This window comes from Diceros bicornis, chromosome 10 (assembly GCF_020826845.1).
Source record: "Diceros bicornis minor isolate mBicDic1 chromosome 10, mDicBic1.mat.cur, whole genome shotgun sequence".
NCBI lineage: Eukaryota > Metazoa > Chordata > Mammalia > Perissodactyla > Rhinocerotidae > Diceros > Diceros bicornis.
The window spans coordinates 28,916,708-28,929,402 of NC_080749.1; the positions used below are offsets into that span (position 1 = coordinate 28,916,708).

Consider the following 12,695-nt stretch of genomic DNA (forward strand, 5'->3'; position numbering starts at 1 on the left):
TTCTGATTTCTGTTTTCTACGTGCCCTAAGATTACTTCCACAATGACTCAGTTTCTTCTCCTACCCCCGGAAGTTTAAAGCCCTCTCCTGCTGTGGTCCCTCACTTCCTGGTTGGAATGGCTGTGACCCTGACTCAGTAACCTCCGAACTGGCTTGGCCTAGAGCTCCATCTGGTCTTGGACAGCCACTGAACTCATCTCCTAAGACTTCCACTCCAAAAGCCCATCATTTGTAAGGCCCTTTCCAGTTCAGAAATTCTCTGATTCTGTAACTCTTATTATTAATCCGTCTTTAAATTCACCAGCTATCAACGCCCCCAATCAATCTATATTCAGAAAACGCACATTCATATTCAAATCTCAATTCTCTACAGTTATAAATCTTAGGATACAATTTCTTGAGACATTGCACATACCTTGACCACTTCCTCACTGTTGTCAATATCCCACCCCCAAAGGAAGACCAAAAAAGTGGGGTAAAGCTATATGCTTGTGAACCAGCAAGGTTTCTACCACCTTTCTTGAAACAACAAACCCATTAAGAGGAATAAAGTAATGTTTTATTAGAGACATGGTAAAATTTTCATCACAGAGCATTGGCTATCAAGCAATTTTTTATTTTAACAATATGACTTTCGTTAATGTGCTCAGTGAAATAAAAATATATGTATGAATGTAAAACCTTTTATATACATTTCAAATTATATGCTATTTCCTGTAAGATGTAAGGGAGAAACATCAGTCTGTACATAAACACTACATTGTTTAAAAAATATTCCAGATGTTTGAATTTTCCTTTATGACTTAAGTAAACACCACTCATCAAATAGTATATTGCTTTTCTTAATAATGTTGTTCCACAAAATTATCAGTCTCAACAACTCGATGTTCTTCACTAACTAAGCTGTACTTCAACTTGCTCAGTCAAAGCAATGCCTACTTCAATTGCATTCTAAAGCAAAAAGTCTCGAATGATTCTCAAAGAAATGACTGAGTAAGAAAAACCTATTTCTTGATGTCTGAATCTTCCAATGAGCATTTTTGCAGAAAGATATGCAGACACATATTTCACTTATCTGCAAAAAAAAAGCAGTGTCCTTCAGGTAGGAAAGGCATGAACCCTGGGGACAGGGAGATACAATTTTAAAGTTCAGCCCTGTCACTTCATAGCTGTATGTCCTTGCACAAGTTACCTAACTTTGTATGACTCAGTCTCACCTTCTCTAAAATGGAGATAACAGTACTAACCTCAGAGGTGTGTTGTGAAGATAAAAGTGAAGCATAGTAGCTTACCAACAGTAATAAGCTATTCCCCCCCCCATTATTAATATAAATCACCTTTCTTAAGGAGAAAGGGTATCTTCAAATCCTATGGCGTTTTAAAATCAGTAACTTTCAGTCATGGCCCCCTATCCACCAAGGACAGGTGGAAAAGGTAAATATACACATGCATTTGAAATGCAGTGGGTGTTACCCATTCCTCATCAGCAGCTTGCATTTCAGATATGAATTTGACAGTCCCACAGGTTTTGTGGGTAAGAAGTAAGCCCAGAGGCTGAGCTATGCAGAGGCTCGATTTTCTCAGGCCAGCTGGAGACTTCAACTCGACTAATGCAGTGTTGAATAAGTTAACAAACGCCCTCCAAGTTTACCAAAGAGTAGCCATTAATCCTTGAAATGATGAAAATTTCTAGAAAGTAACTGAGAGATCAATAAAGGGCAATTTTGAAAATTATATCAAAGGTTTCAAAAAGGCAGAATAAATGCTGTTTAACAATAATTTGCTTATTAGAACACACCACCTATCTACTATTTGCTTTATTTCCTCTGACCAAATCATGCTAAGATGTATACGCCCTGTATATGTTTAAAAGGTCTCTAAAAGCCTCTTGTAAAAATGACCTGAGATATTTCCCCACGTGATAGAATATAATACAAACCACTTTAAAGAATATTTTATTCGCATAACATCAAAGAAAGCAACATCGACATTAGAAGAAAAAAAGCTTTCTGATTCTTCATTATTTTGCCCTTTACCATGATTAATCTAGAGCACATATCATGCCATTTATTTACAGATGTTTCTTATGGGTCTGAATCATGAGTTATCTGCAGACCATCAGCCACTGTGGAGGCAGTACGTGTAGGTGCTGCTGTAGACTCAAGACACTAAGTAAGCAGAACTGAACACCAAGCATGTGGGAGGTCGAAAAATAGAAAAGGGGAAAAAAAGATTATAGTTATAGTAGATTTCCACCCCTTTAATAGCTCGGTAAGAAGAGTGAAATGTACAGGTTTGAACTAGCGTTTACTTGAGCATTTTTCTAGTGGCCAGTGGGCGTGCCTGCATTTGGGGTATTTTTCTAGGGAGAGTAACTATGTCCTACCATCTCTGAAAACTATACTTAGTGGCTTTGATTCATGGAAATTTGTTCTGCTTGTTTTGTGGAGACAGACATATCCTGGAAGTTCTCCACTTAATTTCTACTGCAACTTTTGTGGCAGGAAGAAAATGCGTTCTTCTCTATAGTCTTAAAGCACAACCTGGAAGAAAGATGATGCCCATTAGGTGCAAGCAAAAGAGGAGAAGCTGATTTTTAAATATAAGATTCAAACCAAATGTCATTACAGCACATTAAAGAACAGATCAAATACTTTCGCTGTGCTTGAGTTTTGTTTTAGAAAACACTGGTTGAAGCAAATAAACATGAGGTTGGAAAAAAATCACTTTGTTAAAAAGGATTTTTGCTGTTATGGTGGAATTTGCTAAAAGATAAAGGGAGTACACTATTTGCCCATTTTAGCAATAATCCTAGAAAACTGCAGGTGGTCACCCTGACACCACAGATGCTCACAAGCACATTGGGTGAATACAGACATTTTGCACCACTAGCGATGGCTACTAGGGAGTGACTGCTTAGGGGCAGCAGTAACAGGGTCTCAACACTGCAAGTGTTTATTCCATAGCAAGGAGAGAGTCTCCTTTATGGCAGAGGCTGCAGCCAGGTGTTTGCCAAAAGATAGTGGGTGAGCCTACACACTGCCAAATGTCTTACATAGGTGCCTGGGCTTATGAATGTGTTAAAGCATTAGCACATGTACCACCACAGACCTTATATCCTGAAACATTTAAACTGAGCAAATATTAGAATTAGGGGTGTGGCATTTCAAAAGGAAGAAACAACAAAAAAACTTCTTATCTTGGAATATAAATACCAATCAGAAAGCTCATGTCCTTTCTGCATGACACTAGAATGATGGTATTTTATGATATTAAGAAAAGAGTAAATGGCCAATCCATTCTTTTTGTGTGTGTGTGTGTGAGGAAGATCGGCCCTGAGCTAACATCTGCCAATCCTCTTTTTGCTGAGGAAGACTGGCCCTGGGCTAACATCCATGCCCATCTTCCTCTACTTTATATGGGACGCCGCCACAGCATGGCCTGACAAGCAGTGCGTCGGTGCACACCCAGGATCTGAACCGGCGAAGCCCGGGCCACCTCAGTGGAGCCTGCGCACTTAACTGCTTGCGCCACCATGGCCAATCCATTCTTGCTCCCTAAAAGAGCATGTAAAATGTTTCAGATAAAGTTCTATCAACTTTTAAGTTCTTCTGCTTAAATAAGTGAGCTTCAGTTTAAAAAAACTCATTTCTTCAGCATATTTTATTCCCCAGTGACACCAGATAAATGAAAATCCACCATACTACTAAAGCTTTATGAAAGTTTAATTCATTATCAATACTATGATTTAATGATACATGGTTAAATGCTAAACATTAAATTGGCAATATAAAATGAGTCAAAGTGATAGCTATGATATAGGAATTTTCAATCACTTCAAATTCTATTTCAGATCACTAGAGGTCAAAATGATCTATCTGAGAATTATCTGCCTTTTCAAAAATTTCTATTTACAATGAAAAGGGGATACAAAGTGAAAAACCACAATAGTATTTCACATAAACATTTTGACCAAAACAAAAAAGTGCCATTAGACTCATCTCAATTAAAAACTAATAATGCTTTGATAATATCCCTGAGAACAAAAGTAGCCTGAAACCAATGCTGTGAATATTTTTAAATTTTTAATAAAACTTTTTGTCATTGTACCTGCATTTATTTTAAGCTTGACCCAATTTCTTTATTCCCTGAGCCATGATCATTTTCAAGGTGAACTACATTTTTGTCTACCTCCTCTAGCAGTTAGGATTACTGTAGTTGTCGAGGTTTTTGTTAACAGTATAGATAAAGGAAATTGTAATATGCCATTAATGTATTGAAAAAGATGTGCTAAGTATAAATACATCATGTGGATTTTTTAAAACTAAACCTAAGTCACATTAGAAACCCATAATTAGCCCTCATATATGATGTCAATTCAGTTACCTATAATATTCAAATAACTTTCCAACCAAATACCAAGTAGTAATTTTAAATCAGAGGAATTGTTGTATTAATATATTCCACAGACACCTTACTGCTATTAGCTGTAGGAAGGTATGGTTTCAGTGAAGATGGTTTTAACGGTTTTAATCCCACACACATGAGAAATTGATTCCACAGGCTAATCCATACATGGCTTGATACCTTAAACATCAATCAATTGCTGAAAATATATTTTCTATTTGTCTGTACACAAGATTTGGAAAGTTAAGCTTGGCAGAGCAAAAGATAGTGAGCTTAAATACTTAACGCTTTAACTTGGGGAAAGTAAAATTTGAGTAGGATTTCCCAATAGGTCATCAGAGGTTTACCTGGTATTTTCTTACTGACCCCTTCCCCCCTTTCCCTTCTGCACCTCCACCCACCAACTCCAACACACCCAGGTTCTACTTAAAAAGCAACCAACAACCCAGCAGAGTAAAACAGGGCAGTACTGAGAAAAGTTAGTATTACCTTCCAGCCCACTCACTTATTTTAATGATTCATCAGGGAAACCCCAGTTGTTAAAATATACCTGAAATCTCATTAAATAGTGAAAAAATAAGCATGAAAAGATTTCTGCTTTGAAACACATCACCACTGATTCCCCAACAGAACCAATTAAGGGTGAATATGTAGTAAAAATACATTTTGCTAAAAAAAGTTTCCTCAAAGCATTATACTACATTCAATTATCATATGGGGGAAAAAAAGAGCCAAAGATAAACAGATCCTATGAAAAAGTTGTTTTTAAAAAACTTTTCTAAAAATTAGGCACAGCAAATTCATCCTAACCCCTAAAGCCTCAATGTAATCTCTGAAGACTGAAATATAACTTGGCATCAGATGCAGAGTAACAACCTTGCAACCGTTATGGCGCTTACAACCTAACATTTACCATAGCTTGTATACTACTGTGTGTATATGGAAACATTTTTTAAAAAATATTGGATTCATACTGAAAAAGATGTAGCACTCTAATATTTTATTCCCCTACAAGGCTATAGATGTTCTAATTTCTTCAACTTTGACTTTTGATTCCTGTTTTGGTAACTAAGAACTGAGGATTTATGCACCAAAACCAAGATTTGGTATGAAGGCTTATAAGCCATACTGTCTGTCAGATAATTTGAAGCTATTTTCAAATGCGCTTTTCCAATTATATGATTTGCAATAATCTTTAATACATGCTCTTTTCAAAATTACAATCTTACATGCATATATGGCTATTTAATTTTCCCTAACAAATATTTTCATTCTTTCTCTATTTGGGATTAAACTTTCCGCCTCAAAATATCAGTCACTTATTCCATGACCTGAATTAACACAAAGTCTTAGTTATAACCTTCAGTATCAAATGCAAATACAACAAACACCTAACATATACCAGCACTATGACATCATTCACTTGTTTTCAAATATGCATAATTTCCACAAATAACTAGATGTAAAAATGTTACAAATTCATTACCTCACATTTTTGTAAAGTTATATTCCACGTTACACAGCAAAATTATAACTATGAAATTTTTTTGTATGAGAAGTTTACTGGTTTAATTTCGCTGACAAAATACTACCCCTTTCAATTTTTCATTGCTATCAATTTCATGAATAATTTCAAACTATAAAAGTAGCAATGAATTAGTTCTACTGAATACTAAAAATATTTTCAATTTGCTGACATTTTAAAATGTGCAGTATATTTATGAATCGATAGAAAATGTTACACCAGAAAATCATCTCATCACTCATTTGAACTATTGCATTACCCTTTAACTAGATCTCCATGCTACCACGCAATCTGGTTCCCATCACACAATCTCCATAAGCCAGCCACAAATCATCTTCCAAAATGCAAATCTGATCATGAAGTGGCATGCTCAAAAACCTTCCATGTCTCCATCATCTTAGGACAAAACCCAAAGCCCTACACATGGCATTCTCTGGCCTCTTCCTCTCTCTTCACTACAGCCTCACTTTCCCTTCTCTCGCTTCAATCCCTCTTCCCCCACCTCCCCAGACTGCACTGTAGTGATACCAAGCACTCACGCTCACATAGCTATCTTACACTTCTATGACTTTACACTTTTATCTCTTTTTCATCAGCTTTCTTTTCGTGTTCACTTGATGAACTTTTCTTAAAATTTCTGCTCATGAATCACCAATTCTATGAAGCCCTTCCCTGAACTTCTCTTAAACATGACTTCCTTTCTACTCTATACATTATCATTATACTTGTTTCACTCTGTTTCCAGGTCTTGCTTCCCCATGGGGCTGTGAAAATCTGGAGGATGGGGACCATGCCATTATTTTCCTGAGCGCTATTCCAGGATCTGGCACACAGTGAATGTCACTAAGTTTTTGTAGAGCTGAATCGAAAATCAGGAGGAAATGGGGAGTTGATTCTGCCTTTAAAGTAACAATGCTTTCACTTAACACAGGTCCTGAGCAAACAAGTGTCAGGCAATACTATACTTGTTACTAATGATTTCCCATTATCCCTGAAGTCTAAACTAAATCCAGCATCTTGTATATCTGAACACATTTTACTACGTTCTCTTTTAAATACTGATTTTTTTCTTATTATTTACAGAAATCAGAATTTATTGGTAATAATAAATTTTTTCATGTACGGCTTGTCTTAACCTACTAATACAATAGAAGTAACAATGATTAAAGAAATGGGAGAAACATCATAAGGAATTGAATTCTAGGCCAAAGCAAGTTTCATGGCCTAAGAGAATATCTGTGAGATCCATGAATTTTGAAAATCACCTGCAGTTTTTTATTTTGTTTGATCTATCGTCATCCTAGTTTAATACTACAAGGGGAAGTAGGATGAGAAGCCAATTCCCTCACCATCAATCTGTAGATCCCATTCCACATTTAGTAATTAGGCTTTTATTTAACGGGTAAGAAAAAAGGCATTTTAAAATACTTTCTGCCAACAATTATTCATTTTATAAAAGTTTGACAAGATGAATAATGTATTTGCTTTCTCAAGATGGCATTTCTCCAAGCCTTCCACCCTCTTGAAATGGGCTGCAAATCAGCTCAGCAGGAGAAAATTGGGCTATGTGACCCATTTGGATATGGATACTTAAGCAGAGAAGCCAGGGTGAAATCATAGGTGAAAGGAATCACAGGTGAAAAGAATGCTGGTGCCATTGAACAATCACTTTTCTTTTATGGAGGAAGAAATGGAAAATATTGGCATCACAGAGTAAGTGACAGAGCAAGGGGTTAACCCCAGGTCTTCTGACCCCATATTCACATATCTTCCCATTAGATTCACTGCAGGCACGTGATATGACATAAGTAAATGGTGCTTCCATTTTCTAGTCTTTGGAGTTTTTGGATTACATATCAATGTTTAATAATTGTTAATATGTAAATGATTTATATATTACAGTATATATTTATATGCATGTGGAATATAAATGTCAGTATAAAATGATAAATATATTTATTGCATATTATATTTAATAGTAACTCCCAATAGTTTGTAAATCTAGGACATCAGTGGTATAAGTTACACAAAACTGAATACCGTATACTTAGGGTGGTAAAACACAAATTCTTGTTCTAATCTCTTGTGATTCCTTCCAGAGTCCTGCATAATCATCCATCCCTGACCTCACAACTCTTATCCTTCACCCCCCAGCATTAGACTGTCACCTTTTTGATAGGATAATAGGTCTTAAGGACTAGGATGGAAGAAAGACAATATCCAAGACTCATATGACAAGAAAGATTTGGAGTAGGAGGCTAGGGGTACAGCCATATAGCTATGTTCAGTCTATCTTATAGTTTACTACAGTCACCACCAAAGTCCAAGTCCCCTTGTATAACAATCTGTAGTACTTCTTTGTACTTATTGCTTGTAGGCTATCTTTATATGAGTAATTATATAAGATCCGTGTCCTCCACTGGATATTAAGTTCCATGAGGACAGTGACCAGGTATGCTTGCTTACTACAATATCCCCAGCACTTAGCAAACAGAAAGTGTTCAACAAACGTGAGTTGAGTCAATAAACCATAAAACCCTTTAGCAATGACCCTGACAATTTCTTCCTAATTCATCCAAGACCTTTATTATTATCAACCACAAATAATCACCCCTTACTACCACTGATTACTATTTACTCTCACAGACAGAACTTAATGCACATATTCTATCACCATCTAAATATACCAGGTGATATCTTATTGTATTTGAAATGTCACCCCTCATTCTAAGGAAAACAGTTCTGCCAACAGTCCTGCTGAGGAGTTCAGAAGCCATGTTCCATGTCATGGGCAACTGTCTTCTCTGACCTGACTAGACTCTACAAGAATTTAACACAAGGACAGTTAAGTCAATGACCTGGAAGGATTCAACTGGTTTAATCATTAGACTGGCATTTTTTATTGGACAGAAGCATTATCTTGCTACCCTACATTGGCTTCTACGCCCAATTTTAACTCAGACCTGGTTTGTGCACGGTAAGTATAAATACACACACCAAACAAGTTTAAAATAAAATGACTAACAGATTCTTAACTATGCTAGCACTAGCGAGTCTCACTCTAACATCTTTTAAGAACTTAATTCATATTAACTAAATAAAAAATTGTTGAGATGTTTCCCTCTCCAAGTGGGAGGCACATATCACATTTTCAGTTAATTCTGAAACAGAAATAGCAGGGTTACTCTAACACACAAACATTCTCAACGTCCTATTTGAAGTGCAGCAACCCAAGCAAACATGGGTGGCATTCCCTTGATGAGTTGAAATAAATGTCACCAAGGATAAAGTTCTGGATTTACTCAGTTCCAGTGAAAAGTGGAAGGACATAATCTCACAACTCAATCTATTTATCAGTGAGAGAAATCAACTTAAAAGAAATGTAAAATCCTAGCAGCTAAGGAGGCAAAAGAATATCAGGTAAACACTTGGGAGAAGAAAGAGAAATTTCCATAGAGGACTAAAGGGCTAGAAATAGATATCCTTAGTACTGATGTTAGACATCTTTAATTTTTTTTTAATATTCACTTTATATCAGTGAAAATCACCCTGCAGTAACAGATTTTTTAAACTGTGTTAGGAAGTGTGATGTGAATCCAGTATTAGAATCTGTCCTTTAAGTTCCAAATAAATAAAACCATGTTTTAAAGATGTATCAATTAAAATATTTAGTGACACTTCTCTCATCTCCAAAGTTCCACATGAATACAGAAATCTTTTAGAAGTAGGATTAGTTAAAACTATATTTTCTTCTGTTTATTTATTGCAGCAGGTCTTTTACTAATTGTCATATATTTTTTGAGAATGTTCTGATTTGCCAACAGTCTAAGACATTTGCTAATGGTTTAAGAAGCCAACACTAGAAAAATTGGATAGAGTCTAGAAACTGTAAATGATAAATTTTAAAAAGCCCAGAAACTCAGTTCAGACCAAGGCTGAGTAAATCTGAGGCTAATACATGTGGTAATGAGAGCCGTATCACTATTTTTAAATATCACAAGGGGCATATTATTAGCTACCCACTATTATAAGAAAAAGAGTCAGTCTGATAATAATAGACTGGGATTTTAAAACCCTGAAGATATTTAGGATTGAGACTGTTGAGTAAAGAAAAGGCATACAGACAACAGTGTATAATTTCTAGAAGGTCTACTATTCTCCATGGTTTCTGCACAAGCATAGGCTTGCCCATATCATCTGATACACAAGTTTCCACTGAATAAAAAATAAGTAGCAATAGCTCAAAGTTTCCTGATTGGAGCAAGCAATATGACTTTTATCTACTTGGCCTTGTCTGTCACTATTATCTCTTTATTTATTTACTTATTTTTTTTTTATTCTGAGGAAGATCAGCCCTGAGCTAACATCCATGCCAATCCTCCTCTTTTTGGTGAGGAAGACCAGCTCTGAGCTAATGTCTATTGCCAATCTTCCTCCTTTTTTTCCCTTTTTCTCCCCAAGGCCCCAGTAGATAGTTGTAGGTCATAGCTGCACATCCTTCTAGTTGCTGTATGTGGGACGCCACCTCAGCATGGCCGGACAAGCGGTGCGTCGGTGCGCACCTGGGATCCGAACCCGGGCCGCCAGTAGCGGAGCACGCGCACTTAACCGCTAAGCCATGGTGCCGGCCCCACTATTATCTCTTTATCAACTGGTTTTGCAAGGGGACATTCCAGTGATATAAATATTTTGTCTAATGAAGCAGAGACCCCCTGTACAGAGTATTCTTTGCAAACTACCCAAAGCCGCACTCTGCACCCTCATCATCTCTTAAGGAAGTAATTTCACACTTTGCAAACAGTGTGCTCAAACAGAGAAAGGAGTCGCTTACTCTGTTGCTTAGGAGTTAATTAATTCCCCCTTACATCTCTATCCGGCATATATGTGCACCATATCTGGGACCATAAGTCTCTCTCCTGGATTAATTAACATTCACAGTGAACAAACAGCCTGATTCACTGTAGAGAGAGATTATAACTTAAAATTCCTAAAACTAGGTACATAAGATCCTGTATTTCATATAATAGTTGTTCAATTGATCTTACTAGAATTGAAGTAAAGGAATACTTTGTTTCCCCTTATCATTCCTCTTGCTCAATGTTCTAATGTCCCTTTCCTGGCCTTGTTTCCAAACTTAACTTGCAAAAACTAAGTTTAAAATATCAGATAAACTCCTTCACATTGCTCAGAGTAAATACCTGCCAGGTGTAATGCATTACCTCTCCCAGAAGGACTTGTATGTTACAAGGGAGCAACAGGTGATGGCGAAATTTCAGCCATCTGCAAAGTAGATGAGAGTAGTTTGTGAATTAAAAAGACCCTTCTCGAGTCCTGGAAACGTAGCCTGAAGACTTCTGTCTACTCTACTAATGCATAAGGCTAGATTTGCTTTGAAGTATTAAAATGTCCTATCATATTTGAACATAGTTAAAAAAGCTTGAAAACTATGCATGTCTTTTGATTCAATAATACCACTTCTATGGATTAACACTGGAAATTGTCAAGAATCTTTATCAAAGTCTTTGCCCAAAATGGAAATGATCAAAATATCCAACAAAAAGGGATCTCATGATTAAATGATTAATGATCAAAAACCATAATGAAGAAGAATATTTATTGGCATGGGAAAATGTTTCCACTATTGCATGATTGCATGAAATGAATATATAAAAAAATATATAAACATGAGTGAGCACACCTGCACACAGGTAGACATAATTATTTATGGTAGAATTATGAGTGATTTTGTGTTTCTCTTTGTGTTTCATTTTATTCTTCAAGTTATCTTCATTAAATAATTTTCAACTTGCGATTAAAAGAAACTATAAATTTTTCTTACCTTTAGGGAAGGAGGCCAAATTGTTTGAAATAACAAACTACTTCCCAATTACTAAAGGCTTACTCCCCTCCAGGAGCTCGCAAGTGGTTTTCAAATTATTCTAACTACTACTGCTATAAAGAAACTTATTAAAAATCTAATCAGCAAGGGTTAAACTAATGGGACTATAACTATTTACAAACACTATAATTTGGCTTTGCAAATACTGCTTGTCTAATGCATGAAATAAAAGTATTACTCAATTAATTCAAAAATGTACTTGAATTATTAAATAATTGTAAACAGATCAAGATCTTTATGTATATATAAGGAATCTGGAGCCATACTTTGAAAGAGTGTGTTAGAAACTAAAATACTATTTTGATACTTAGAGTTTTGAAAAGGAACATGGGGAATTACAGTGCAAACTCAAAGTTTTAAAGTTCAAGTAAAATGTCAAAATTAATTTATGCCTTAAATAATTAGGTATCGGTCTTGAAATAAGGGGAAATATTTAATTAAGGTGAATAAAATTGAAAAGAACTTCTAGTTTCACACTTAATTTCCGAAGTGTCTGTATTAAGAAAGCAGAAAAATGTTATTGCATAATCATCCATATGTGTTACACACGTTACAAAAAGAAAGGAACTGATTGGATATTCAACTACTTGAGACACAATCTTGCAATTTTAAAAGACTATCTTCTCTCATAACCGCTCAGATTTGTCCTATATTTATATACATGCAATAGGTGAAAGCATACTCAAAAAATATTAACCCAATGGCAACTCAGACTTAGTAGAGAAACATTTTAAATAGAACCTCCAAGTTCTAGTACTTTTTACAATTTAAACACCACGTTTCATTTTCAAGTAATAACTCTATTATCCTTGAAATTGTTTTCCAATGCAATGATTTCATCATATTTCATTTTTAAAACCATCT

General features: G+C 35.7%; 1 protein-coding gene across 8 annotated transcripts in view; it reads right to left on the reverse strand.

The window, feature by feature from the left end:
* Positions 1–12,695, reverse strand: part of GTDC1 (glycosyltransferase like domain containing 1) — a 385,507-nt gene that overhangs the window by 245,805 nt on the left and 127,007 nt on the right. The gene's annotated exons all lie outside the window — the stretch shown is intronic.